This window comes from Nanorana parkeri, unplaced genomic scaffold, assembly GCF_000935625.1.
Source record: "Nanorana parkeri isolate BGI_ZX_2015 unplaced genomic scaffold, ASM93562v1 scaffold1275, whole genome shotgun sequence".
Classification (NCBI taxonomy): Eukaryota; Metazoa; Chordata; class Amphibia; order Anura; family Dicroglossidae; genus Nanorana; species Nanorana parkeri.
Window position 1 is genome coordinate 91,116 of NW_017307543.1, and position 27,617 is coordinate 118,732.

Below are 27,617 nucleotides of genomic sequence, written 5' to 3' on the forward strand. Positions count from 1 at the left end.
GTGGATGAAGGATAGTTGGAGTATCCAAGACATATAGGAAGTGAGAGCTTGACTCAATCCACCAGGCTCAAACTATAACTAAAATATTTCTGTTGGGTGGATTAACCATTCATTCTTATGGTCTGCGTGTGAAGAAGGTTTAGGGTTAAGTCATGTAAAGCCACCATTGTTTGGTTCTCTGTGCCTTAAAGGAACGTACCAGCTTCTTCAGAACGATTCTCCCCCATCCAGGGGTGTATCTACCGCAAGGCAAACTAAGCATTTGCCTAGGGCGTCCCTTTCCAGGGGGGCGGCAGGAAACGCCGCCCCAAACCAATGAGGCGGACAGGGCCGGACTACACTGGGCACTTGCCGCGTGGGCCGAGGCTGGGCGGCAAAGAATCAGGCAGCGGCGGCTTCCTAATGAGGCAAACTAGGCGGCTGCTCCTAATTAGAGAGCTGCCCAGTGGAGGGGTGGGCCCATTGAGATGCGGTTTGGCTTGCTTTGTACAAGAGGAGGAGAAGCAGTGGGTGGCTTGGAGCTGGCCATAGCAAGTGATCTGATGGTGGGATGTCCCAGAAGCAGGCTGGGGGCTGCAATCTATCCTGTTGGTACTGATGGCACTTCGGGCTGCAGGTAAAAGGAGCAGCTCATGTAGCTCATGCAGGTACTCTGCACAGTCCTCCTGAAACCCCCTGAAATTGAGGGGGGTGCCCGAGTTGAGTCTTGCCTAGGTCAGCACAAAAGCAAAATACACCACTGCCCCCATCTCAAGCTTTGTTCAATCTCCATTTCTTCTCGTCTATATTTCAATTAAAGAACAGCACTCGCCCTGAGTGCTTCCCACAGTCGCCCTTTAACTGTAAATATTCATGAGATGCCCGTGGACATGTATGTTTGATGTGATTTATGTTTTGAGTTTTTATGTACAGAGTGAAATGGAGTCAAAATAATGAACCCGTCCATCATTCAGGGGTTCGGGAACTCCAGACGTTTTATTGAGTGGAGCTAAAGCGATCAGCTCGGGAAGTTCACCGAGACAGTTTTATGATGTGTAATTTTATTTGCCATATCTGCTTTACTAATGTCAGTCCTAATTGTGGGGAAAATAGATCTCTCCGAGAGAGCTTCATTAGCAAAGCAGGTTTGGAAGAGATGAATTTACCATGAGGTAATGGAAAACATTGTACATGACATTTAATGTATGTCATCTCTCTCTCCCTTCTTCTGTTTAATGTGCTCACCCGGGATGAAGCCCATCAAAGAATATCGACAGGCCCTTCACTGCGGAACACCTGGCACATATTAAACCAACACCAGTTATGTATTCACCCAAAAAAGTCTGTTTACATTAGACTTGTGCGCCATCAAAAAATTTGTTCTGTTTCGTTTCGTTTCGGAATATCCGTTATTTCGTATTTCGTAATTCGTAACTGAACTCAATTCGGATTCGGATTCGGACGAAATACATATTTTCGTTAGTTTCGGCACATTTTCGTAACAGTTTACATAACAGTGACATTTTATTTATAAGAGGAGCCTGGTGGGCCCTGGTTCCTGATATGTTTTGAATACTCCAAAAGTGAGATCTCCAAGCCATAATTCCCATATCATGTTCTGTCCACCGGGAAAGTTCAGGTGTTCCTGGAAGGAGTTGCTGGCAGGGTGCTGTACATAGCTTCCTGAAAACATCACAGCACCCTTCATTAGTACTCCTCTGAAGAGCCCTCAGCCTAGATGGAAGCAGTGGGTTGGCTCTTGGGAGGAGTTATGCATATATCAAAATTCCTTAATGGGTGGGTGTCAATCTGTGGAAGTGGGTGTTCCTAGACAGGATGCATTTACTAGGGATGCACCAATACCGATACTAGTCTCGGTGCCTATACCGAGTATTAGGGTGGGTACTCGTACTCACCCAAATGCTCTGATACCTTCCCCGATACCAGAACTTCCGGTCAGAGGAAGATTTCCTCTTACCGGCAGTGCCGTAGGGGAACATAGAGCCAGCTTCCCGTGGAATCAGGACGCTGGTGGCAAGTAATGACCCGCCTCCTTGCTTCCTGATTGGCCAGGAAGCCAGGTTCACTGCTGTTTGGCCGGGAAGCCAGCTTCCACGCTGATCAGCATCAAACTGGCCAAACAGCCGGCTCCTTGCAAATCAGCATCGAGCCGGCTGAACAGGTGGCTTGATGCTGGTTGGCAGTGAAGCCAGCTTTCCAGCCAATTACAATGGAGGTAGGTGGGTCATGACTGCCCGCTCGGCTTCTTGATTGGCTGGGAAGCCGGTTTCCTGGCCAATCACAAACAAGCCGGCCAAACAACATGGAGCCGACTTCTCGGGGCAATCAGGAAGCCGGGTGGCATGTCATTACTTGCCACCCAGCTTCCTGATTGCTCGGGCAGCTGGCTCTATGCCAGCAGGAGCAACAGTATCAGTACTTGGTATCAGGTAGTACCGAAAGCAAAATATCGGTACTCGTACTCGATACCGAAAAACCGGTATCGGTGCATCCTTAGTATTTTCAATCCGAGGTAACGTCCAAATGTGATGCTGAGCCTCCATGATTGAAAGAGCAGAGAACCAAGGACATTCAGGATGGGGAGGTCCTCCATCCAGGAAATTAGGCGGGCTCTATCTGACTTGCTGCAGCTTCTAATGCACATTGTGAGAAGCTCAAATCAGAGGAGGCCATTTCAGTCCAGGAGAGGAGTCGGTACAAGGTTGAAGGGAAGGACGGAGTTCAGCTTCAATAACCTAGAATGATGTAAATTGTGGCTTCTGGGTTATTTATTATCTTTGAGGTTGTTTATAGTGTAGTGTATAAGTGTATGGCTGATGGTCGTAAAGGACGGATAAAATGTTTGCACTCCGATGAACCTTCCTCGGTCATATCCGTTGAATGCTCTCTGTACTTAAAGCATTACACGTCGGAGGATCACTACAGGACATGAAATATTGAATTCCTGCCTTGTATCTTTTGTAACATAATCAATAATGCAGCACTCATGGTAATAAAGAAGATAATAGAAGAGCTAATAATTACAGTTAAACCAGAAAAGCAATGATGGCGAGTAATCGGCTGATAAAACAAGACGACGCAAATGCCAATTTCATGTTTGTATGTTTTTTTTAATAGTGTAACCAAGCAACAAACAGGCAATGACATGGCTGAATGTCAAACAATAACAGAGTATGATAATAACATATTATTATTTCAATTAGGAATGACATTTGGGTTCGGGTCAACCACGAGTTCAGCCCAAACTCAAGATGTTCACAATTTGCCAAACAGGCAGAGGATTGGGCCGGTTTGCCCGCCTGACCTCCGCCTGTGTCCTAGCTAACAATGAAGCCGTGCGGCCTGGATAGTGTCATTAGTTAACTGGGAGTTAAGCCTCATAGAGTCATTGGTTGCATTGGTTGGCTGGTGACTAAGCTAGATAGTGTCATTGGTTGACCGGTGGCTGAGCCACACAGCTTTATTGGTTGACTGGTGGCTGAGCCGCACAAAGTCATTGGTTGACCGGTGACATAGCCACACCGTCCAGTGTGTTGGTTGGTTGACTAGTGGCTGAGCTGCACAGTGTTATTGGTTGACTGGTGGCTGAGCTGGACAGTGTCATTGGTTGACTGGTGGCTGAGCTGCATGGTCATTGGTTGACTGGTGGCTGAGCCAAACAGCATCATTGGTTGGTTGATTAGTGGCTGAGCTGCACAGAGTTGTTGGTTGACTGGTGGCTGAGCTGCACAGTGTTATTGGTTGACTGGTGGCTAAGCTGGACAGTGTCATTGGTTGACTGGTGGCTGAGCTGCATAGAGTCATTGGTTGACTGGTGGCTGAGCCGAACAGTGTCATTGGTTGACTGGTGGCTGAGCCACACTGCGTCATTGGTTGACTGGTGGCTGAACTGGACAGTGTCATTGTCAGGGCTCATGCACACAGATGTATATACAGGTCTTCAGGCATACAGCGTAAAGGTTCATTTTAATAGGCTGCCCTACTCATGACAAACATGGCAAAGGAGCTCATGAACCTTCACCGGCTTTGAGCTCAGCACGTTGTTTTAAATGCACTTTTTTGCACATGTCTTGGTTGGAGTGCCATTGACAATGAATGGCATTGAAGATGAAACATGTGCTTTTTAAAAATGCGGCCAAAATGGCAGGAATTTGCATATGTTCACGTGCTACACAAGTGTAAATGGGGGCCCCACACTGAGAATGTAGGGCATGTGGAGACCATGGGCCCATGACGCCCTGTAGAGGATGTCCAGGCTAAATTATGCTGGGTGTCAATTATCCTAGAAGACTGAGGACATCTAGTGGTAGAAAATAGTACTGCATGGGGGCAATCTCCATGTTAAAGGTAAGTATTGCAGTGAATGGGAAATATAATTTGCTTTGATAGCGATCTTGTAGAATAGGGGCTTCAAGATTAAAAGGGTTCAAGGGCGCTGCTTGTATCTACCAGTGGAGTTGAGGGCTTTTCTTTTTTTACAATTTCCAATTAAAAAATATCAGATGATGGTCACATGTATCTTAAACAAAAACAGAAAATTATGCAAACAACAGGGATAACCTGATTCCAGGAAGCTCCATCCTCAGAGGCCCCTCCATCCACCTACGTACTGACTCCATGCAGTGCCACAGTCCATAGACAATCCTGGGAGGTGGTGTTCTGCACAGAGCAGAGGCAGAAATAATGAACCCCCATCACTGGTATCAGTAGAAGCAAAAATAAACCCACCCACCTTCTTTTTTAATGGTGTCCGTGGCATCGATAATAAACCACCAACCATTGAAGTTGTGGCTGCAATAATAACTCCCATCATTCTGCAATAATAACTCCCATCATTCTGCAATAATAACTCCCATCACTGGTATCATTGGCAGCAATGCTAACAGACAGTAGAACAACTTGAAGGATACAGCCAAAATTATTTTAATAGGGTAGAGAAGGGTTAGAATCCCTGTGAGGTTTTGCTGTGCCTGTGCCCCATTGGACAGATTTCTCTTCACTTCCTGTTCTGAACACACAACAGCAAGTGAAGGAAAATCCCCCTCTTAGACCAAGTTGTTGCTCAGGCTGCTCAGACCAATATGACGGTTAACACCAGGAGAGGATTTTTGGCCAATAAGGGCCTTGAATTCTCTAGGGGTACCAGAGAGACGAGCACGTGGGCAAGTGTCTTCCAACATGGTTAAAACAAAATTATCCTGAGTGCCAATAGACACGGTAAGATTTATCAACAAGTATAATTGAGTTGGTTCTGGAACAACGGTAGCTATTGCCAATTGAAGATGGAGCAGCAGGCCTTGAATGCCGACTAGGATTTAGATGATGGGGTAGTGGTTGGCGGGGCTTCACCAGCTCATAGGGGCAGCGCAGAGATGGGAAGAACTTACTATAAAGTGAACCTGTTACCTTCCCTATCATTTTAAAAGTTACACATTGAACGAAAAAAAAGTCATGTGGTTTACAGAACACAAAGTAACAATATAAAAGAATAAAACTATGTTCAGTTAGGCTGGGTTCACACCTAGGCGTATCGAATATGCACGTTTGTCGCTTAAAAATTTGCGGTAAAATTCGATTTGCGGTTAAAAAAACGTGCGACAAACGCGCGTTTCTGAGGGCTACCTGGCTGTATCCCAATGGATACGCGCGGCAAATACACCCCAAAGAAGCTCCAGTACTTCTTTGGCGTTGGCCGTTTTGTAGAGCGTTCATATGGCCTGAAATACGCCCTGGTGTGAACCATACCCATAGGAAACAATGGGATTTCGGTGTTTGAGCGTTTTGCAGAGGGTACGAACGCGCTACAAAACGCCCAGGTGTGAACCGGGCCTTAGGGCTCATTCACACCATAGCATTGCGCTAAATGCACAGGATCCGTGCGTTCAGCTCACGTTATCACACAGCACATGGCAATGCAAGCTAGGTTCCCTGGTGCGCTGCATTGCCATTTACTTAAATGGCACCCCAACGCACCTCCCGGCCGGCATGCATTGCAGCACAAGGCGCTGTGCTGCAATAACAAGGAGTGCGGTGGGAAAAAAAAGTAATCCATGCACTACTTTTTTTCGCCACAATGCAACACATGGGAGGTGCATTGGGGTACCATTCAAATTTCTTTTCAGTGTTCACCGATACCGAATACCAATACCGGAAGTCCCAGTAAGGAAGCCGGGCGGCGTGTAATGACTCCCCACCCGGCTTCCTGATTAGGTGGGAGCCCGTCTCCATGCTCCCTCATCACCAGGTGATGAGGAAGCATGGAGTCGGCTTTCTGGCCAATCAGGAAGCTGGGAGACAGGTAATGACTTGCTGTCTGGCTTCCTGATACCAGAAGTTCGGGTATCGGGCTAGGCATTGGAGCATTTGGGCGAGTATTCGTCCAAATACTAGGTATCGGCACAGATACTAGTATCGGTATCGGTGCATCCCTAATCATAATGAATGGCAACATGACGAACCGAGCATGCACTGTGCAATAAATGCACAGATCCCATGATTTTGGGATGCTATGGTGTGAACGAGCCCTGAAACCTGAATTCCTGACAAACAGCTAAATACACAGAGAAATTATACATAAGGGAGCTGTTTGAACTGCCCACAGATTTGTATTTCTGCCCATACAGTCCTGAGAATAACACAGCCCTGACACATACAGTGGCACAGCCAGCCCGGTGATTTGACATTTCTACGTAACAGATAAACAATACCGCTTCATCACCTCCCTACCCACTGTCTGTGATGGACAGTGAAGGAAGCAGTGCGGCCAACACTGTGCTACCTGCTTTTGTCAGCATGCTCCATGTCAGCACATGTGCACAGGGCCGGATTTCCCACAAGGCCACCGAGGCCCGGCCAGCTGCACAGCTGTCGGGCGGGTAGTTTTTTTTTCTACATTTAGCCCTGCTTCGTACAAATGAGGAACCCGGCCATGGGGCAGCGGAGAGAGGAAACTGCGCGATCCGCCCAGCGCAACTGGGGTGCCATTAGAAAATAATGGCACCCACAGCACGATCGGTTCACACCTTGGCGACTCCTGACCATGCGGCAATCCGAGCGGAATCGTGCATGATTACCGCGCGGTGAGGTGTCCCCTAGGTGAGACAAAAGAGACGATCCCCGAGATACATTTGTTCTGTTTCAGATTCCATTTGTTTATAAAAAGGTGAATTTCACTCCCTACGCGGAAGTTTGTGTAAGAAGTGTGAACATTTGTTGGGCACAACTATGCGCTTTTTTTTGCAGGTTTTAATGTTCATTCTACGCAGCGCAGACGGTTCTATGAGGAGAGGAGGAAATGACGATCGCTGGCTGACCGCTCTGCATTGTCCGGAGAAAATATCTTTAGGTCATAGGATTACAGGAGCCTTGCGAAGCCTCACGGTGGAGCTGTGAAACCACAGTCCAGTCTGCTGCCATCCCCGTCACACAATCCATCCAAGCTGCTTCATGTGAAGAACAATGTGCTGAGGGCCCCCGACCCAGAGCAACCAGAAAGAGAGCGATGTGCTGGGGCTCTAACCAGGAGCGATCAGAGGGAGAGCGATGTGCCGGGGCTCTAACCAGGAGCGATCAGAGGGAGAGCGATGTGCCGGGGCTCTAACCAGGAGCGATCAGAGGGAGAGCTATGTGCCGGTGCTCTAACCAGGAGCGATCACAAGAAGAGCGATGTGCCGGGGCTCTAACCAGGAGCGATCAGAGGACAGAGCGATGTGCCGGGGCTCTAACCAGGAGCGATCACAAGAAGAGCGATGTGCCGGTGCTCTAACCAGGAGCGATCACAGGGAGAGCGATGTGCCGGGGCTCTAACCAAAAGCGATCACATGGAGAGAGATGTGCCAGGGCTCTAACCAGGAGCGATCACAGGGAGAGCGATGTGCCGGGACTCTAACCAGGAGCGATCACAGGGAGAGCGATGTGCCGGGACTCTAACCAGGAGCAACCAGAGGGAGAACAATATGTCAAGGGCTCTAACCCAGTGCAACCAGAGCGAGAGTGGTCTGCTGAGGCCTCTAACCCAGAGCAACCAGAGTTCACCTCCCTAGGGTCAATTCGGTGGATAATAAATTCTATGCGTGTGACAAAAATACAGAACGTAAAATATGATAGATGGATGGATGGATGGATGGATGGATGGATGGATGGATGGATAGATAGATAGATAGATAGATAGATAGATAGATAGATAGATAGATAGATAGATAGATAGATAGATAGATAGATAGATAGATAGGACATATGCACATGATCTATCTATCTCCACTCCAATCCGAAAAATTATTTTCACAATAGAAGCAGGGGATGCTCACACGGGCTCCTGTCACTCATATTAATGAGGGCCCCTGTTTTACATAACCTTAGTTCCAGAATCCAGGACATGGCCCAGGTTATGAGGGATGTAATGTGAGGCAGCACAGACAGCAGGTAACAGGACGGAAGATTACAGGAAACTGAGATTGCAAATTGGGTCATGTCCAACACAAGAATCCCTCTAATACTTAGGGCTGATCACTAATAGGATCCTTGAGGAAGGTTAGTGTTGGGGTAACAAGGCAGGTTAGTGTTGGGGTTACAAGGAAGGTTAGTGTTGGGGTTATAAGGAAGGTTAGTGTTGGGGTTACAGGGAAGGTTAGTGTTTGGGTAACAAGGAAGGTTAGTGTTGGGTTAACAAGGAAGGTTTGTGTTGGTGTAAGGAGGAAGGTTAGTGTTGGGGTTACAAGGAAGGTTAGGGTTGTGATAACAAGGAAGGATAGTGTTGGGGTAACAAGGAAGGTTAGTGTTGGGGTAACAAGGAAGGTTAGTGTTGGTGTAAGGAGGAAGGTAAGTGTTGGTGTAAGGAGGAAGGTTAGTGTTGGGGCTACAAAGCAGGTTAGTGTTGGGGTTACAAGGAAGGTTATTGTTGGGGTTACAGGAAAGGTTAGTGTAGGGGTTACAAGGAAGGTTAGTGTTGGGGTAACAAGGAAGGTTAGTGTTGGGGTTACAAGGAAGGTTAGTGTTGGGGTTACAAGGCAGGTTAGTGTTGGGGTTACAAGGAAGGTTAGTGTTGGGGTTACAAGGAAGGTTAGTGTAGGGGTTACAAGGAAGGTTAGTGTTGGGGTTACAAGGAAGGTTAGTGTTGGGGTTACAAGGAAGGCTAAATATGAGGAGGGTTCCCCAGCATAGGGCAACCTTGCACAGGGAGCATTGAGCTAAAAACTAACAGCGCCCATCTCCCAGCTCTGAATCGGAACACATCGACCACTTGTGTCTACATAACACGGTTCCCCTTTTTCTAGAGCGTTGGGGAGAATAACGACACATTGAATTCTCCGTCCTCATTATTCACTGTCTATTACGAGAAGCGGTGATTGTGCTGGTGTGTCACAGACTTCTCCGAGCCGTATAAAATGATGAATATGTTGAATCCGGTGATGTATCTATTTTTTAGAATGTCCCTCCTGTTTATACAGACAGGGAAGAATAACAGTGAGACATAATTCGCGGATAATCAAACGCAGAGGACACCAAATCCCCAAGACATGAGATAAGATTGCAGAGTTCTCCACAGCTCACGTCTGAGTTTCCCTTCATGTTCCGCAGAAGACACCAAGAGAAATGGTTAGAAGGGAAACATTTGGGTAGATCTCAGACATGTCATCATTCCGAGGGAGCTGCCTATGAATGGGAGACGGGAGAACGTTCGCCGCTCATTATGTGAGAGTTTGGAAAGAATATTAAAATGTTCCAGTTGGCGTTGCGTTTGGGAGGACAATGTCAAGCTTATTTGTAAAAGCTGTGGAAAGAACGCAGCGCCTTATTGCTGAGCTCTAGGAACGAAAAAGTTCATTCAAATATAATCCTCACATGCCACAAAGGATATAAATCCACTTTGTGTGCGCCAAATGCCTGAATGTTACCTTCGAAAAACAGCAGCGACATTGCGACAGTGTGCTGCACATTGCCTGTGCAGAGAGCAGAGCTGTGGGAGGGGCCCAGTAGGACCCACCCACTATGGGAAACTACAGGAGAAGGCTAAGACAAGACCAGTCACCCTGCACAAGGATAGAGAGCAGCAGTGAGCGGTCTTTATTACAGGAGAGGCAGAGACAAGATCAGTTACCCTGCAGAAGGAGAGAGAGTAGCAGTGAGTGCTCTTTATTACAGGAGGGCGGAGACGAGACCAGTCACCCTGCACAAGGAGAGAGATCAGCAGTAACAGGTCTATATTACAGGAGGGGGGCGGAGATAAGACCAGTCACCCTGCACAAGGAGGGAGAGGAGCAGTGAGCGGTCTTTATTACAGGAGGGGACGGACACAGGACCAGTCACCTTGCACAATGAGAGAGATCAGCAGTAACTGGTCTTTATTACAGGAGGGGGGCGGAGATAAGAGCAGTCACCCTGCACAAGGAGAGATAGCAGCACTGTTCGGTCCAGGGTAGGAGCACCTTCACAGCGGTTTTAGCTGTCCGGGAGGCCCTGGAGCGGTGCAAGGCTGCTGATACCCTGCACAAGGAGAGAGAGTAGCAGTATCTCATGTCTTGGGGATTTGGTGTCCTCTGCGTTTGACTATCCGCGAACGATGTCTTTATTACAGGAGGGGGCGGAGACCAGTCACGCTGCACAAGGAGAGAGATCAGCAATAACTGGTCTTTATTACAGGAGGGGGCAGCGATAAGACCAGTCACCCTGCACAAGGAGAGAGTAGCAGTGAGCGGTCTTTATTACAGGAGGGGGCGGAGACAAAACCAGTCACCCTGCACAAGGAGGGAGAGTAGCAGTGAGCGGTCTTTATTACAGGAGGGGCGGAGACAAAACCAGTCACCCTGCATTCATATATCACAGATCATAACAGATCTATACCTCTAGTAATATATCGTACAGATCTATATATCAGACATCAGGGAGACATCAGGAAGACATCAGGGAGGGGCAGCTGTGTGCAGATATTCTTTCACTGGTAATTATTTGTATCCGGCTCAGTACATTCAGTATGATGGGATTACAATGTATCACCGTCTTCTAAACCCTAATCCAGTGTAGTTGTGCCTCAGATGTCCCTGGATTTTATATCTGTAATACATATGTTTCTTTTCACTTGTCTCCTGGAAATGCTTGTTGCCTGGCTGTGACGATAAGCCGATAGCAATCATACCGTATTTATTGAATTATTGACAAGAAAAGGGGAAAATTCACCGTAGAACAGCAGCAATGCTAAGTGACATTATCAAAAGTATATCACATGCTGAGAAGATCTTAATGGCATAGCTAGCTCCTAAATAAAACAATTCTGCTGGTTCCGGGGTTGGACAGACTGACCCCTGAATTCCATACTAATTTGGCCACCCCTGAATGAATACAAATATCTTGTTTTTAGAACAATTAGGGCTTTCCTTCTGTGACTCGCGACAATAAAAGTTATTTTTAATTAATTCTCTAAGTTTGTTTTTACTTTTAATTAATTCAAACAAAAATTGCACTTTTTTTTCTACTTTGATCAGTGTCAGCTTTAAAATAAATATTGTTACTGTTGCAGAAAAGAATACATTTCATGACATTATTTGTCCCATTTAAAGCAGTATTAAATTCTCCACCTTTTTTTTCAATAATAAATCCGGATCAAACAAATAGACATCGCCCAGCAAAGTATTTCTTTATATTTTTGCCCAAACACTTACAGCCATCATGTTTCCAAACAGCTCCAACTCTCTCAGCTCAGCTTCCCTGGACTTCCTGTCCAGTACAAGATCACAAGGGACACATCCGTTTCCAGCAGCTGTCCATCTACTAACTTGGAGAAGGGAGGACAGGGGAGGGAGGAAAGAGAAGTGGGGATCAGGGAGCAGGGGGAGGGGAGTGTTTGTGGTGGGACACACACAGCTTACTAACACACACATGGGTGTCTCCCTTGGAGCCTGCAAGGGAAAGGAGCCACCCTAAAACAGGATATCAGTGCTCAGGGCACCAGCTGATTCTGCAGGAAAGTAAAACTTTGAAACATTGAGGAGCGGCATCCATTGATATAGCTTAAAAATCTTTTGACTTTAATATCACGGAAGCGGATCCCGACAATTATGTCTGGATCCGCCCAGCTGCGTGAGTGACAGCAGGCTCTGCCTATCTAGAGGCAGAGCCAGCTGTACCCGCCCCCTCCCCCGTCCGTTCTGCCAGTCAGCGCTGGAGGATCGGAGCGGGGAGGGGGGAATCAAGCCCCTCCCCTGTCATAGGGCGGAGAGCTGTGACAGGATCGAGAAGTGAGCGAACGCCGTTATGTGTTCGCTCACTTCCCGATCTACTGAGCCGACCTGTGGCAGTCTCATTTTCACAGGTCCGCTAGAACTATGAGGTGAGTGAAAAGCACCCCCCTCATAGTTCTCCTTTAACCCCTTGCTGACCGGGGTGTTTATACCCCCCTTCCTGTCCAGGCCATTTTTCAGTATTCAGCGCTGCGGTACTTTGATTGACATTTATTCCGTCATGCAACGCTGTACTGAAATGAATTTTATACCATTTTTTGGGGACAGATAGAGCTTTCTTTTGGTGGTATTTAATCACCACTACGGGGTTTTTTTTTACTATATAATGAAAAAAGTATCGAAACTTTTGAAAAAAAACCTGTTCTCCCTATGTTATGTTATAAAACATTTATTATTAGCCAATTTTTTGATAAAATATAAAAGACGGGGTCACGTTGGGTAAATAGACACCAAACATGTCAAGCTTTAAAATTGTGCGCACCTGCTACATCACAAAAAACTACCATACTCAAAATTGAGCCTCAGAGAAGCTGATGAAGCAGAGACCTGCTTCACCAGCTTCTCTCAGGTTTCTGTACCGGAGAGTGACAGAGGAATGCAGGCAGTGATGTAATACACATCACAGCCTGCATTCCGATGGAGGAGGAGACCAAACGGAGCTCGTGTACTGAGCTCCGTTCGATCTCCGGCCGCAGAGCTGCTGTGCCCGTCCCGGGCTCACACCGGGCACAGTGGAGCTCGGGATCGGCGGCTGCGGTGGAGGGGGGCGCACACCCGCACGCATATTACAAGCGATCGGGTGTCTCTACAGACGCCTGAACGCTTGTATGTAAACAGCCATCGCTGGCTGTTTACATTCAAAGGCGATATCCCGCTCGTGCCTGCACCCCAGCGGCGGGCACGAGCGGGACGGGATGGGACGTCTAAAGTCGCTGTCCGGCCATTTAATTAAGACGGCCGGACAGCAGGTGGTTAAAGTGACATTAAAGTCTAAGTTCCCTCCACCCCAATGTTACTGTTAGCACTTACCCTAAATGATGTCTCTTAATCCGATCTTCTCCTTCTTTCCTGTCCTTTTCAGCCTTCGCTCCAGCGCTGCTGCGGCTCACTGATCCAGCGCTGACTCCTCTGTGCTTGCTGGCACTTCCTGTCCCACGGTGTCTGCATGCGGGTGCACGCTGTCCATAGACTTACCTTGCGTCTCTCCTCGTCTCCCGGCCGAAAATCTGATCTGCACATGCGCCGGCACCCAGAATGCTTTGCGGCCGCCCGATTTTTCAGGTTTTCGGACGGGAGCGCGCGGCGAAGGCGGGGTAAGTTTAAACCTGTTTCAAATGTTTTTTGTTTTTTTTAAGGTTTTGCATCTACTGCTTGGTAGAAGTAGATATATGCAAAAAAAAAAAACAGAGGGTTTAATAACCCCTTAGGGCCCTTTAGGAATATTATTGTTAAAGGAAAAAGGGGAAGAAGGAGTTAATTAGAGCTGATGGGGGTAAACAAAGGGTTAATAATGAATAAAGAAATAAAGCTTAAATATTAATGACTAGATAAAAAAAAGAATAAAGAAAGAAAAAATCGATAGGAATATTCTAGTTAGAGGAAGAAGAGGAAGAAGCAGTTAATTTGAACTGATGAGGGTAAACAAAGGTGTAATAAGAAGTTAAAGGAGAACTATGAGGTGAGCGAAAATCACTCCTCCTCATAGTCGAGCCGACGTGTGACAATGAAACTGTCACATGTCGGCTCAATAGATCGGGAACCGGCGCTCGCTCACTTCTCGATCATCTCCCTGCAGGGAGCTGTGACTGTCACTCACGGCTCCATGCAGGGATTCCCCCCTCCCTGCTCCGATCCTCCAGCGCTGACTGGCGGAAAGAACGGGGAGGGGGCGGGTACGGCTGGCTCTGCCTCTAGATTGGCAGAGCCAGCTGTCAATCACGCAGCTGGGTGGATCTCGACAGTAATGTCGGGCTCCGTCCTGGCTGTGGCAGTCTACAACATGGCTGTCCCCATAATGAGGCATGTTGGGTCACGTGGGGGGGCAGCAGGCAGGGCTGCCATGTTTGCAGTGTGCTTGCCTCCCCCTTTCAAGCCAGAGCATCCCAGGTTGCTAAGGGCTGGGTGAGGAGATGTGTAAGGGCCATACACATTTCTCCGCCCAGCTCTTAGCAACATGGGGCACTCTGGCTGGTGCTCTGGCCAGCGTCCCGCTCAGCTCCTGGCAACCAGTGACGTCACTGCTCCAGGGTGGGATGCTCTGGCCAGCGTACCGCTCAGTTCCTCGCAACCAGTGATGTCACTGCCCAAAGCCAGAGCAAGAGTTGGGCAGGGAGATGATGCAGAGTCATCCCCCCAGCACCACTGCGACATTCCCCCTACGGCCTCTGGTCTTCATCCTGTTGGAAGCTTATTTTTAATGTCCTGCTGGGGAGATTTCACTTTACTTCCTGTCCCGGAGACGCAACAGGATAGTAGAAGAAATCTCTAAAATGTTATTTTTTCCTCTTAGTTGTCACCAATAGCGGAACTACCACCATAGCGACCGATGCGGTCGCTAAGGGGCCCGGGGCACTGGGGGGGCCCGGGGCCCAGAGCGGCAGACGGGGAGGAGAGCGGAGCCGCTGTCCTCCTGTCAGTTTCAGGATGACAGAGGCTGTGTGCGTGGCCGAGTGGAGGATCGGTAAGTATCATTGATATTTACCGATCCTCCATGTGCAGTACATTGATCACTCCAGTGTTTGTAAATAACTGGGGACACATAGTACTATACAATGCGTTGTGATACGTTGTGTTGTAATTAAATATACGCCTGTATCATGTTATCACAACACAAACACCAACACAGCGCAAAAAACATTTATAACATAAATCGCTTATTTACAGTTCAGCGTTCCCTCATTTTTTTTTTATAACTCCCTTTCCTCAGCCTCTCATTGGTGTGGCAGTATTAAAGTAAAGTGTTTGGCCTCATTCAGGCGCCATTGACACCAGGGCGGAAGCGTTTCACCGTGGTTTCCGCACGATTTTTGAAAGAGCATTTTTGGCTGTTTTTAGTTGCGTTTCAGCACTGAAACACAATTAAAAACGCTCAAAACCGTGCTGAACTGTCACAGTAACATTTGTCCACACTGGAATATTCCTCTAGATCTGGTGACAACTCCGACCGGCACGTCACATGTTAATAGCGTGACGCCGCGCTGCGCTCCTATATAACGCAGTACAGTAAGCTCTTTATCTTTCCTATAACCTACTGACAAGTGTATCGTAAATTCCTCTCGCTGCTTCCTGCAGATAACAAGCTGGCCTCTTTGAAAGGGTATAAAATGCTGTATAAATAATCCAGACTTGGCCATTCTCTGTATAAATAACATATTACTATGAAGGCAGGAGTGGGCGCTGCTAATGAAGGTTTCATGAGCTGATAGGTGGGGGAATGTCCGGAGATTTGAGGAGGACCCGTCACGACTGCAGGAATGTAACTATAGTCCGTCTAAAAGGAAACCTATCATGAGTGTAGTACATAGGCTGCTACTGATGACCTGAAAATGCTAATTGACTGGCTCTTATTCTATGCCTTGGTCTTCAAAATTCTGCATCACTGGCCAGGAATGAGTATACACAATAGGACTTTTCTGTTATTTCACTTGCTACATACTTCCTTGCAGCTCTGAGGGCTAGTTCACACCAGCCAGAGTGCAATCTGGTCCGATTCTGTCCGGGAGGCACTAGACCGCATTGCGGATGGCTCACTTTGGTGACGTGATGGTGCATTGAACTCAATGGCACCGCAGCCACTCCCTCCGGCTGCAATACAATTGTCCGCACGGGAGTGCGTGGCACATCAATGCCTGTGTTCGGGTCCAGTCCGGTCCATAGTGCTTGCAGAATTTTTCCTGACCGGCCCGCAGGCATTGATGTGCCTTGCGTTCCCGTGCGGCCGATCGCATTGCAGCCGGAGGGAGTGGCTATGGTGCCATTGAGTTCAATGCACCATCACGCCCCCCTGCCCCCCCACAACAAAGTGAGCTGGCCGCAATGCGATCCAGTGTGTTCCGGCCAGAATCGGGCCGGAACGCACTGTGGCTGGTGTGAACTAGCCCTGAACCCCACAGATCTGGTCAGGTGACCATATACTGGAGCAGTGATCATCAGACCTCTGCTGAAGAGGCAGATCCGTGTATAGCTAGAGTGGGCAACTCCGGCCCTCCAGCTGTTGTGGAACTACAAATCCCATGAAGCATTGCAAGACTCCTTTTGCCTTGCAACTCTTTCAGTTGCAAGACATTGCCAGAGTTGCCCACCCCTGGTGTATAGGAAGAGCCAATGATAAGAATGATGGTGTATAGGAAGAGCCAATGCATGTTCTTCCTAACCTGCCCCAAGCTGCTAGGACATCAAACAAATCTTTCGCCGATACCCCTCGATGCAACACATGTGTATGAATAAATGGATGTTTGCATGTTAATGCATCTGGTGTCAATAAATCCTAATTATCCGAAGAGACACTTGATCAGACAGTATAGTCTACCCATTTGCAGCTTTTTCTGCATTACGCTCAATCAATCTAGAACTCCAGTCCACAGTACTTCTGTTCTGCCACTAGATGGCACTCTTCTTCTGGACTGAATGACGTCTGGATTATTCAACCCACTTCCTGTTAGCCCAGGTTGTCATGGACCCACCCGCTAGGGGTATGTCATCATACAGTCTGGATACTACTGCATTAACCTTTTCTGCTACACCTATCCCTACATTTAAACTGAAACCAAAACTCCATTTAAAAAAAAACAGCACCCCCGCCCTGTCATATCTGCCTAAAAAATTTATTTCTCTCTTTTACTTTTGTGATTTATGTGCCTCTGCCAGACTGTCAGGAGGGTGACACCACTTTCTCTATTATAGATAAGGAATACAGTTGTGTCACCTTCTTGCACCCAGATTGCTAACTGGAGCAGCAACATATTTATGAGTCATCTCTCTGCTCACTCTATTCTGTCCTCCTGCTAGAAGGCTGCATGCAGGCCCGGCGCTACCGCAAGGCAAGTCAGGGTGAGGGCGGAAAAAACAGGGCATTTTGACAAATGCATGTGCATGCAGCAGAGTCTGATTCGCTCCTCGCTACATGTACATGCTTACGGGCATTTTAAAGGGTTTGCTTTAAAGGAGAAGTATTGGGAGAGTAAAATGTACTCTTTCCAATTCCTAGAGTCAGCGTGGCACACTACAGGTGTCACATGCTGGCTCTATAAATAGAGAGCTGAGTTACCACAAACCACTGATCGCTCAGCTCACGGCTTCTCCCTGTAGAGAGCGGTGCCTGTCAGTCACCGCTTCCTGCAGGGATTTCCCCCTTCCCTCTCTGTTCTCCAGCACTCATTGGAGGGACAGACAGTGGAGGGGGCGGGCACAGCTGGCTCTAGCTCTAGAGAGGCAGAGCCAACTGTCAGTCAGGCAGCGGGGTGCATCCTGACAATGTTGTCAGGATCCTTCCTGCCTGCAGCCCCCTCTGTGCTGTCAGCAAATAGCCAGCAATAGCTCGCTATCTGCTGACTTTGGGTCACAGGAGGACATTAGTAAATCTACACCTGTGACCCAAAGAGGACTAAAGCCAAAATAATGGTATAGCAATAGCAATAGCCTGCATCTTTACAGGAAATAAAGGTTCACTTTAGGGGGTCAGGTGTATTTTTACAATACACAATTCTTGGCTTATGCAGCCGCACATTTTCTGATGCGATAACCATAACTATGCCAGACATCCATAGGTAGAGTAACGTGCACAGGATTCCAGACAGCCGGGCGGGGGGGGAGCGTTTGCATTTTGTGCAGTCAAGGTCGAGAGCACACGGCTCACAGAGCGGAATTTCAGGTCCTCCAAACATAAATAGAAAGTTTGCCGTTTAAAACTTGTGAAAGTTCACATTTTGTAATAACGGTAATGTATTCAGGATCGGGGTGCACGCCTGAGCATCGGCTTATTGCTATCATGTGACAAGACACAAAGACACATCGGAATCTTTCAATGGATTGCATCTTCAGGGATGGATTTGTTGTATAGCTGCCGCTTTTGTTTTCCATCTCGCTGGAATATGGCACAGCACAGGGGAACTTTTCACCGTTCACATCAGTCCTGGACTCAGCCGGCCTTGCAATGCAATGACCCAACAGCAAACAAAAAGTACAAGATGTAAGACAAAGGAGCCCAGAGAACACGCGATTCTGACAGTGAGGGGCGAGCAGATGCTTTGTTTTCTATGTATCTAAGATCAAAATAGATCTGTATTTCTATATTGAATTTCCATAAGTTCCATCCCACTCCTAAAACCAATATCCATCTAGAAGTTTGTAAACTTACTTATTGAATATGCCCATAGGATGTACTTCCTCAATGCACTGACAGCATGGCACTCAGTCCTGTGAATAGGCACTTCCTGGTGTCACCACATCATGCAACTCAATGTCTGAACAATGTAACATTAGCATTGCTTGCAGCAATGCATGGTGGGATATGTAGTCTTGAGAAACGGAGATTGCATCGCATCAAGCAGAAGGAAAAGAGATTTAAAGCACACTGGGAATCCAAGAATGTAATGAAAGTGATGGACAGATGTTAGGCAGCACTCGCTACATAAAACACAACCAAAACACAACATAAAAGGGATTTTTTCAAGTAAGCTTTGATTGCATTATCAACAACAACTCTAGTATCAGCCATTGCTGATCTTCTGGAACTACTAGGGGACGGGCTATTGGTCTGATCCAGTGGTGTAACAATCACCATAGCGACCCAGGCGGCCGCTATGGGGCCCGAGGCACGGCGGGGGCCCGGCCAGGACATCTCCCTGATGCCATGCGGGCCGCCCGGGTCGCTATGGCATCTTGCTCAGACAGCCAGGCTGCTGGCGGCTGTGAGGAGGAACGCTCCGTTCTTTTTCACAGCCGCTGCTGAGTTGGTGACAACCAGCAGCTTCGCAGGAGGTGGCTGGGCCCGTCATCGGCAGTGATCGAGGAGGTGGGGCCCGGTGATCGAGGGGGCGGGGCCTGGCGATCGAGGGGCGGGACCCGGCGATCGAGGAGGCGGGGCCCAGTGACGGAGGAGTCGATCGTGGAGGAGAAGGAGGCGGACAGAGGATCAGGGCTGACAGGTAAGAGGGCTTGACCGCCCGCCTGAGACCCTGCAGAGCCTACCATAGAGAGTCTATGGTGGGCTCTGCAGGGTCACCCTTAGGTGGGCTGTTTGGGTTATCAGGTGGGCGTAACTAGAAATCACAGGGCCCCATACAAAATTTTGCTATGGGGCCCTGTGATTTCTAGTTACGCCCCTGGTCTGATCCCCTGACTTCCCTCTATGTACGTCTGCCATACCAGGTTCCTGTTAACGTATTAGTGTATCCCACCCAGTTTCACAGATAATTGTTAATATTTTGCACATATAACAAAGATAAAGAAGAGCATTTTGCTTGTTGGGCCTAGGGGACTTTCTGTGAGTTTTTACACACTAATCATACTTACTCATACGTGAGATATATATCGATGACATTTCTGTAATCTGATCTGGTTCAATGGCTTTATTACAGCTATTCATCATCATCTTGGAAAGCGGTTGTAATTTATAAGTCACTTGAGAATGCAATTCATCCTCTTCGTGTTTTCATAATGATGGAATAAACAATGTAGGCTCATTATGAGTATTTATCATGCCCTTATAATGAGGCCCTGGCTGTCTGTCTGCGCCATGCTACAAATGAAAGCGCTCAACTTGGGAGTCACCTTATGGTAATCTTTGTCATATGTGGGAATATCCAACTAAAGGGAACCCCTGGGATGGTGTTTCTGGTCAAGTTTTCACTGGAATGCAAGTTTCAACTGTGACAATGTATGGAAATTGTTTTATGGGATCAACTCTTTATTGGTAATGATTGCTGGGTACCACTAACACATTTCAGGAGATAAGCACTGCCCCTTTCTTTTGTGCTAACAAACAACGGTTCATTAAAGGAGAACTATGGGGTCAGTGTTTTTCCCCCATAGTTCTCCTAAGGGTCACGGGAGGACACAAACTAGTGCTCTCCCATGACCCAAAGCTCAGTATACCGCGAGCTACAGCTCGCGGTATACTGAGACGCCGCAGCCGGGACGGATCCCGACAATACTGTCTGGATCCACCCAGCTGCAGGATTTACAGCTGTCTCTGCCTATCCAGAGGCAGAGCCAGCTGTGCCTGCCCCCTCCCCCGTCTGTTTCACCAGTCAGTGCTGGAGGATCGGACAGGGGAGGGGGGAAATTCCTCCAGGGAGCCGTGAGTGACAGTCATGGCTCTCTGCATGGATAGATCGAGAAGTGAGCGAGCGCCGGTATGTGTTCGCTCACTTCCCGATCTACTGAGCCGACCTGTGACAGTTTCATTGTCACAGGCCGGCTCAGATTATGAGGCTGAGTGAAAATCACACAGTACTATGCGATTATTGCACTGTACTAGTGTAAACGGGCACTCAAAAACAATTACATACATACACAACCACAGACACAATCTCACACACACAAAAATTCTCATACCTCTCCCTACTTAATGAGAACTGGAGTGGATCCTCAGCCCGGGGTCCAGTGTGGGCTGCTGTGCTGTGACAGAGCTCCATCTATATGTGTATTGCCTGTACAGCTCCCCTGCGTGCCCTGCAAAGGTCCTGGGAGCTAGACATGTGCGATTTGTTTCGTTACGAATCGAAATTCGTATGAATTTCCTGAAATTCGGAAATTCGGAAGCATCCGAAATCCGAATTGCAGTTTCCGAATTATATCCGAAATACGAAATTCCGTTAACGAATTTCGGATCCGAATTTCGTTGAAACGGGAACTAATATTACCCCTGTAAATGAGGTTGAACAACATGACAAGATTTTTTTTTATCCGAAATACGAAATTCCGCTGCTGCTGAGAGTTGCATTGCAATACACAGGGAGGAAATACAAAATTCCGTTAACGTATTTGAATTCCGTTACGAACATTCGTTATGATGAAGTTTAAAAGCAAAAATATCTTTGTTAATATTGGAGTCGATGGTAGTTTTTTTTTATCCAAAATACGAAATTCGGATCCGAAATCCGTTAACGGAATTTCGGATTAAAAAAAAAAATATAATCGACTCCAATATTAACAAAGATATTTTTGCTTTTAAACTTCATCATAACGAATGTTCGTACAGTTACGAAAATGTGATGAAACTAACGAAAATTCGTATTTCGTACGAATCCGAATTGAGTTTCGGACACGAATTACGAAATAACGGATATTCCGAAACGGAACAAATTTTTGGACGGCGCACAAGTCTACTGGGAGCCAGAATGTGATGCCACCATGACACCTCTATAGGACACGTGTGGGAGCTGTAAGCAATGCATGTATGGATGGAGCTTCCTAGCGGCCAAACCCCCACCCCACCTCAAGCTGACACTCGGCACCGGGCAGCAAATTTTTAATGGCTGCTCGGTGTGAGAACTGACAGCGCTGCGCTTCGGGGAGGCAGAGGAGCCACTCACCTAGAAAGGTGGAAGGAAGGTGACGACCCACTAAAAATGGGTCACAACCCACCAGTTGAGAACCATGGCTTTAGAGGACTCCAGGGACACCCCGACTAATAGAGCGATATCTTTGAAATAAAGATCTAGAGACCTCGTCCTCCTGTTTTAGGCTGGGTTCACACCTGGGTGTACGGAATAAATGCGTTTGCCGCGCGTTTCGTGCCGCGTGTTTTTACCGCGATTTTCAGTAAAAGAAACGCACGACAAACGCGCGTTTCCGAGGGCTATCCGGGTGTATCCTCATGGATACGCGCGGCAAATACGCCCCAAAAAAACTCCTGTACTTCTTTGGGCAGAGGGCGTTTTGCAGCGCGTTCCTACGCCCAGGTGTGAACCAGGCCTTAGGGTCCAGCGCACAACACAATTTTGGTAAACCAAAATGGTTACAGACATAAGCTACAAGTATTGTGACTTTCTGATACACATGTACTTTTTGATACACTTTTATATACCTTTTTATATCAATGTAATATGTTTTGGGGTTCACGTTCTATATGGATCTCATTAAAAATATCTGTCATGGACCAGAAAGGTCGGAGACAGTGAAATCAAACAATTTTTTCCTCCCTTGCAGACAGAGAAGAAGGCGATGGTCGGAGCCTCGAGTGACAACAAGTATTAATTGTGCTATTATTAGTAAGCCTTGACAAGCTGTTCCATTGTCTCTCCACCTGGTAATTCTTTCCTCGGCAAAACCCGGAATTATCTTCGAGATTTGTCTGTCGAGCTGAACTCTCTCACCTCTCGTCACGTTCCTCCTCCGAGCTTGACACATCGCATTAAAGTGATACTCCGCACAAGACGTCCCTCTCGTCATGCCCGGGCTCAGGGACGACAGCGTTAAGCCGGCGGTTACTAGGTAGCCGGAGTGGGAGATTGTAAATCAAGCGCTTTCAAAACATGCTTCAATTTAATTTCTATAGCAACGTTCGGCGATCCAAACTAATGGGAAATCTTCCAATGGGGACAGTAGATCTGGTAGCCACCAAGGATTTTACTCTCTTTGAAGGGATTTCTTCTCACTTCCTGTCGTGGCTATCAGACAGGAAGTGAAGGGAAATCTCCAGGAAAAAGAAGCTTTGGATTTATATCCTTTGAGAGTATTTAAATGAATGTCAGGAGCTGTGGATTTGGCATGCACAGTATGCCAATCAATGCCTCCACCTTGAGCCGCAGATGTAACGTAAGGAACAGCTGATTGCAACCAGAAATTGCTGATCCTGATTATAGGTAACTATAGAAGTACTTCTGACTTTGTCATATTTTTGCGCAGTGCACAGTAAGTGGGGGAAAGAAGGGGGGGCAGGGTGTAGAGGAAGTGGAAAATTCCTGTTCTGGTCTGCTAACTGCTACATGTATCGGAAACAGATTCCATTTAAGACTTTTTTTTTTCCCTTGCCATAAGCTATCCACAATTTTTACCTTAACCACTTGCTGACCAGGTGTTTACACCCCTTCCTGTCCAGGCCATTTTTCAGTATTCAGCGCTGCAGTACTTTGACTGACATTTATTCCGTCACGCAACGCTGTACTGAAATGAATTTTATACCATTTTTTGAGGACAGATAGAGCTTTCCTTTGGTGGTATTTAATCACCACTGATGATTTTATTTTTTACTATATTAAGGAAAAATTATTGAAAATTTTGAAAAAAAAAAGTATTGTTTACATTATATTAGGAAACAATGATTATTACCCAAATTTTTGGTAGAATATAAAAGACGGGGTCACGTCGGGTAAATAGACACCAAATATGTCAAGCCTAAAAATTGTGCGCACCCGTGAAATCGCAAAAAAACTACCATACCCAAAAGGCGACGCTTTGAAAGCTTTTATCGCTCATCAGTTTAGTGTTATCAGTGATTGATGGCCCTAAAATGATTGCTCTCACTGCAACATTCGCGCCGATATGTAACATGTGCGGCGTAGTGGGCGCAATCGTCGTTTTTGCACGTATGCGCACCCGACGCCTGTTTGCATGCGTGTATGTATGTAGGGGTGGGGACTAAAACAAAAAAAAAAAATTAATTCTTTTTCATGTGTAACTTTACATTTTTTGGGGGGAAAATTTAAAAAAAATGTTCCTATTTTTTTTTCCACTTAACTTTATTGCTATCCCATAGGGGGCTAAGAAAACCCCTCTATGTGATAGCAAAAGAGGTGACAGGTCCTCTTTATGGAGACATCAGGGGTCTCCAAGACCCCTAATGTCACCTAGGACCCCCCTGAAGAAGCTGATGAAGCACAGATCTGCTTCATCAGCTTCTCTCCAGCATCTGAAGCTGGAGAGTGACACGAGAATGCGGAAGTGATGTAATATACATCAGTTCCGCATTCTGACAGCGGAGAGGGGACCGGAGGGAGCTCGTGTACCGACCTCCCTCTGATCCCCTGTGACAGAGGCCATATGCTGGTCCCGGGCACAGCGGAGCCAGGGACCGGCGTGACAGCAGGAGGGGGGGGGCACGGAGGGGGGGTGCACATACCGGGACCTGCCTCGCTGCCTGTTTTTAAATATGGATCTAAAGACGCCCGGTCAGATCTAGAGAGCTCCTGGCCGGCCGAGAAGTGGTTAAAGTAGATCGAAATTCAATCACTAAAATCACATAAAAGCCTTAACATGGTCATTTGAAGAGTGACACTGAAAAAAGCAATACCGGCGCCCCCGGTTTGCAGAGAAATCCGGCTGTAAAGTTCATTGGTACACCATAGAGGCAGCTCCCACCGGTCAACAACGACCATCGATCTGGGAAACAAAAGCACAGAGCGCCTCCATAGTGTAAAACTTTTAATTGATGAGTACAACACGCAAGTGAAAATGTACTTACACGAAAGCCAATGATCATAAGCGTAAAAGGAAACGATAAAATATAAAATCTCCAGCAGGGGAAGTCTGAGGGGGATCTCCAAATCAGCGTCCTCTGCTCCCGTATGTTTTTTAAAAAGGTCTACGCGTTTCAGGGGCACGCCCCCTTCATCAGAACCTGAGGTCACCTAAAAGTTTTACACTATGGAGGCGCTCTGTGTTGCTTTTGTTTCCCTCATTTGAAGAGTTGTCTATGAAGGTTCTCATTCAGCCAGGTCACGGTATATCTGTAAAAAAAATCAAAGCAACTGGACTTGCTGTATTTTTCTTGAAGACGTTTTGCTGGTCAAACAACTAGCTTTCTGAATAGAGGAAGCTAGTCAGATGACCAGCTGAAACGTCTTCAAGAAAAATACAGCAAGTCCAGTTGCTTTGATTTATTTTTTACAGACATTTCAAGAGTTGTTTTCAATCTTATTTAACATGGAGGATCAAAGGAGAACTATGGGATCAGGGTCACGGGAGGACATAAACTAGCGTCCTCCCGTGACCCTAAGCTCAGTATATGGAGAGCTACGGCTCGCAGTATTATTAGACATTATTAGACGGATCCCGACATTACTATTGCGATCCACCCAGCTGCGTGATTGACAGCTGGATCTGCCTATCTAGAGGCAGAGCCAGCTGTACCCGCCCCGTTCGTTCATCCAGTCAGCGTTGGAGGATCGGAGCGGGGGGGAATCCCTGCAGGGAGCCGTGAGTGACAGTCACAGCTTTCTGCAGGGACAGGATCGAGAAGTGAGTGAGCGACGGTATGTGTTCACTGACTTCCCGATCTATTGAGCTGACGTGTAACAGTTTCATTGTTACGCGTCGCCTCGAACTATGAGGTTGAGGGGAAATCACTCACCTCATAGTTCTCCTTTAACTTATATCAAGGCACTTCCTGCATGGGGTGTCAACTGCCTTCCAATTGTGCTCTTGCATTGTCACCCTGGTGCAGACTACGAGTGTCCATGCTGACACACACTGTGCAAGGATGGCCCACGGTTGTCACTATCAGGAAGCTGGTTTAGAGCAGTGCTTCTTAAAGTGTGGGTCGCGACCCCATGTGGGGTCCCGCAAGTTAACAGGGGGGTCGCGATCCGAGTCCCCGGCCAGGACCGCCATCAGGGGGGTATGGCCGGTACTTGCGTGAGGTTCCAGGCGGCCGAGGAGGTCTGGGCTCAAAGCTAGATTGTTTTATTTCAGTTTAATGTATAATTTGCAGTGTAGAGTAGTTTTTAAATAATGTGCAGCTGACACATGTAAACAGGAAGCGCTGAGATGCTAAAAAAAAAGATGAAAAAAGTATTTTATGGAAAAAGAAACATGACAATTGTTTATGGTACACAGAGCCGGCCTTAGGCCTTTAGGTGCCCTGTGTGAGAAAGCTTTACAGCACCCCTCAGTGACCACACCCCTCCGTGGCCCATTTCTCCAATACCCGCACTATTTAAAGACTCCCATTTTGTTAAGCCCCAAAGAAGCAGATTAACCCCTTCGTGACGGGAGGCGTACACTGTACGTCCAGCCACAAAGGGACCAAATGACTTGTCACATACACTGTACGTGACGAGTTATTTGCTGCACTAGAAGGCTGGTAACCGCTGAGAATTAGCGGTTACCATTCATTAATGTATCCCTCAGTTTAGAGGCATCCATTATTGAAAGGGTTAACCTTTTTCAGACACCCGATACCTTAATATCGGGTGTCTGAGAGTCAAAGCAGAGGGGCACACATGCAGGCTTTTGCAGGCATTCTGACAGCTCGTATAGATCGAGAGATATCTCTCTCAAGCTATACTGGCTTTTTTTTTTGTTTTCTTTTCAAGAATGTTCCTGAAAGAAGAATGTTTCCGTTTTCTGATGGTTGTTGTAACAATCAGAAAACTAGTGACAGCTGAAAACTGCTGCAGGATCAGTGTCACTAACTTATTATCGGCTGTTCTGAAGTTTGAAGTAGCCTGATAATAACCAAAAATGTATTCATTTATTAAGCAGTAATAGTGAGATTAATTCACTATGACTGCTTGATATAATTAAATAAATAAAATAACATTTTTAAGTTAAATAAAAAGTGAAAAGTGAAAAAATAAAAAAATTGTGAAAAGTGTAAAAAAAATAAAAAAATGTGTAAAAAATAAAAAAAAATAAGGGACAAATAAATGAATGTATTTATTGCATTTTTTTTAGCTGTGCTGGTTTTGTAAAAAAAATACTACAAATCAAAACTGGGAAAAAAGTGTTTTTTTTAAGTTTTTTCCTCTTTTTTTATATTTTATTTGTCCTAAGTGAGGCGTTAGACACACATATGTGATATAAATATGTAGCCCTATCTGTCCTCTAAAAAACAATATATAATATGTGTGGGTGCACTTTGTAAGAAAGTATATTACTGACGTGGAAGAATCACACAGCAAAAATGTCAAAAGTGTGTCAGTCATTTACGAACAGAAACTAAAAACAAGCTCAGTCATGAAGGGGTTAAAAAGTATGATAAAATAAAACTTTTATTCAAAGGTATTAAACTTGTAGGCACAATATAAGTATGCTTAGCAAGCTGTGTTGGCCGACTGGGGACCCTGTTGCCATGGCGCCCAGCCGCACAGCTCGCACACCCCAAAGGCCGGCCCTGGGTACACAGCATTTTAGCAAGCTAAGGGGTAATTTACACTAGGCATGGTACTGTGTCTGAGCACAATTGTCCCCCCGACCCACTTCCCCGCTGGCCTACACTCACATCGTGCTGGACCCAAGCACATTTCCTGAACACACATAGTGCCAGGACTGAGCATGCTTCCTGGACTCACATAGTGCCGGGACTGAGCATGCTTCCTGGACTCACATAGTGCCGGGACTGAGCATGCTTCCTGGACTCACATAGTGCCAGGACTGAGCATGCTTCCTGGACTCACATAGTGCCGGGACTGAGCATGCTTCCTGGACTCACATAGTGCC

At 46.9% G+C, this 27,617-nt stretch overlaps 1 protein-coding gene and 1 long non-coding RNA gene across 2 annotated transcripts in view; one reads left to right on the forward strand and one right to left on the reverse strand.

Moving 5' to 3' along the window:
• The window catches only part of KCNK9 (potassium two pore domain channel subfamily K member 9), a 142,125-nt gene that overhangs the window by 62,055 nt on the left and 52,453 nt on the right, over window positions 1–27,617 (reverse strand). The window lies entirely within an intron of this gene.
• Window positions 475–10,477, forward strand: LOC108797430. The gene is made up of 3 exons (XR_001941887.1): window positions 475–486; window positions 4,032–4,039; window positions 10,396–10,477. It is a non-coding gene; the product is annotated as an uncharacterized LOC108797430 (long non-coding RNA).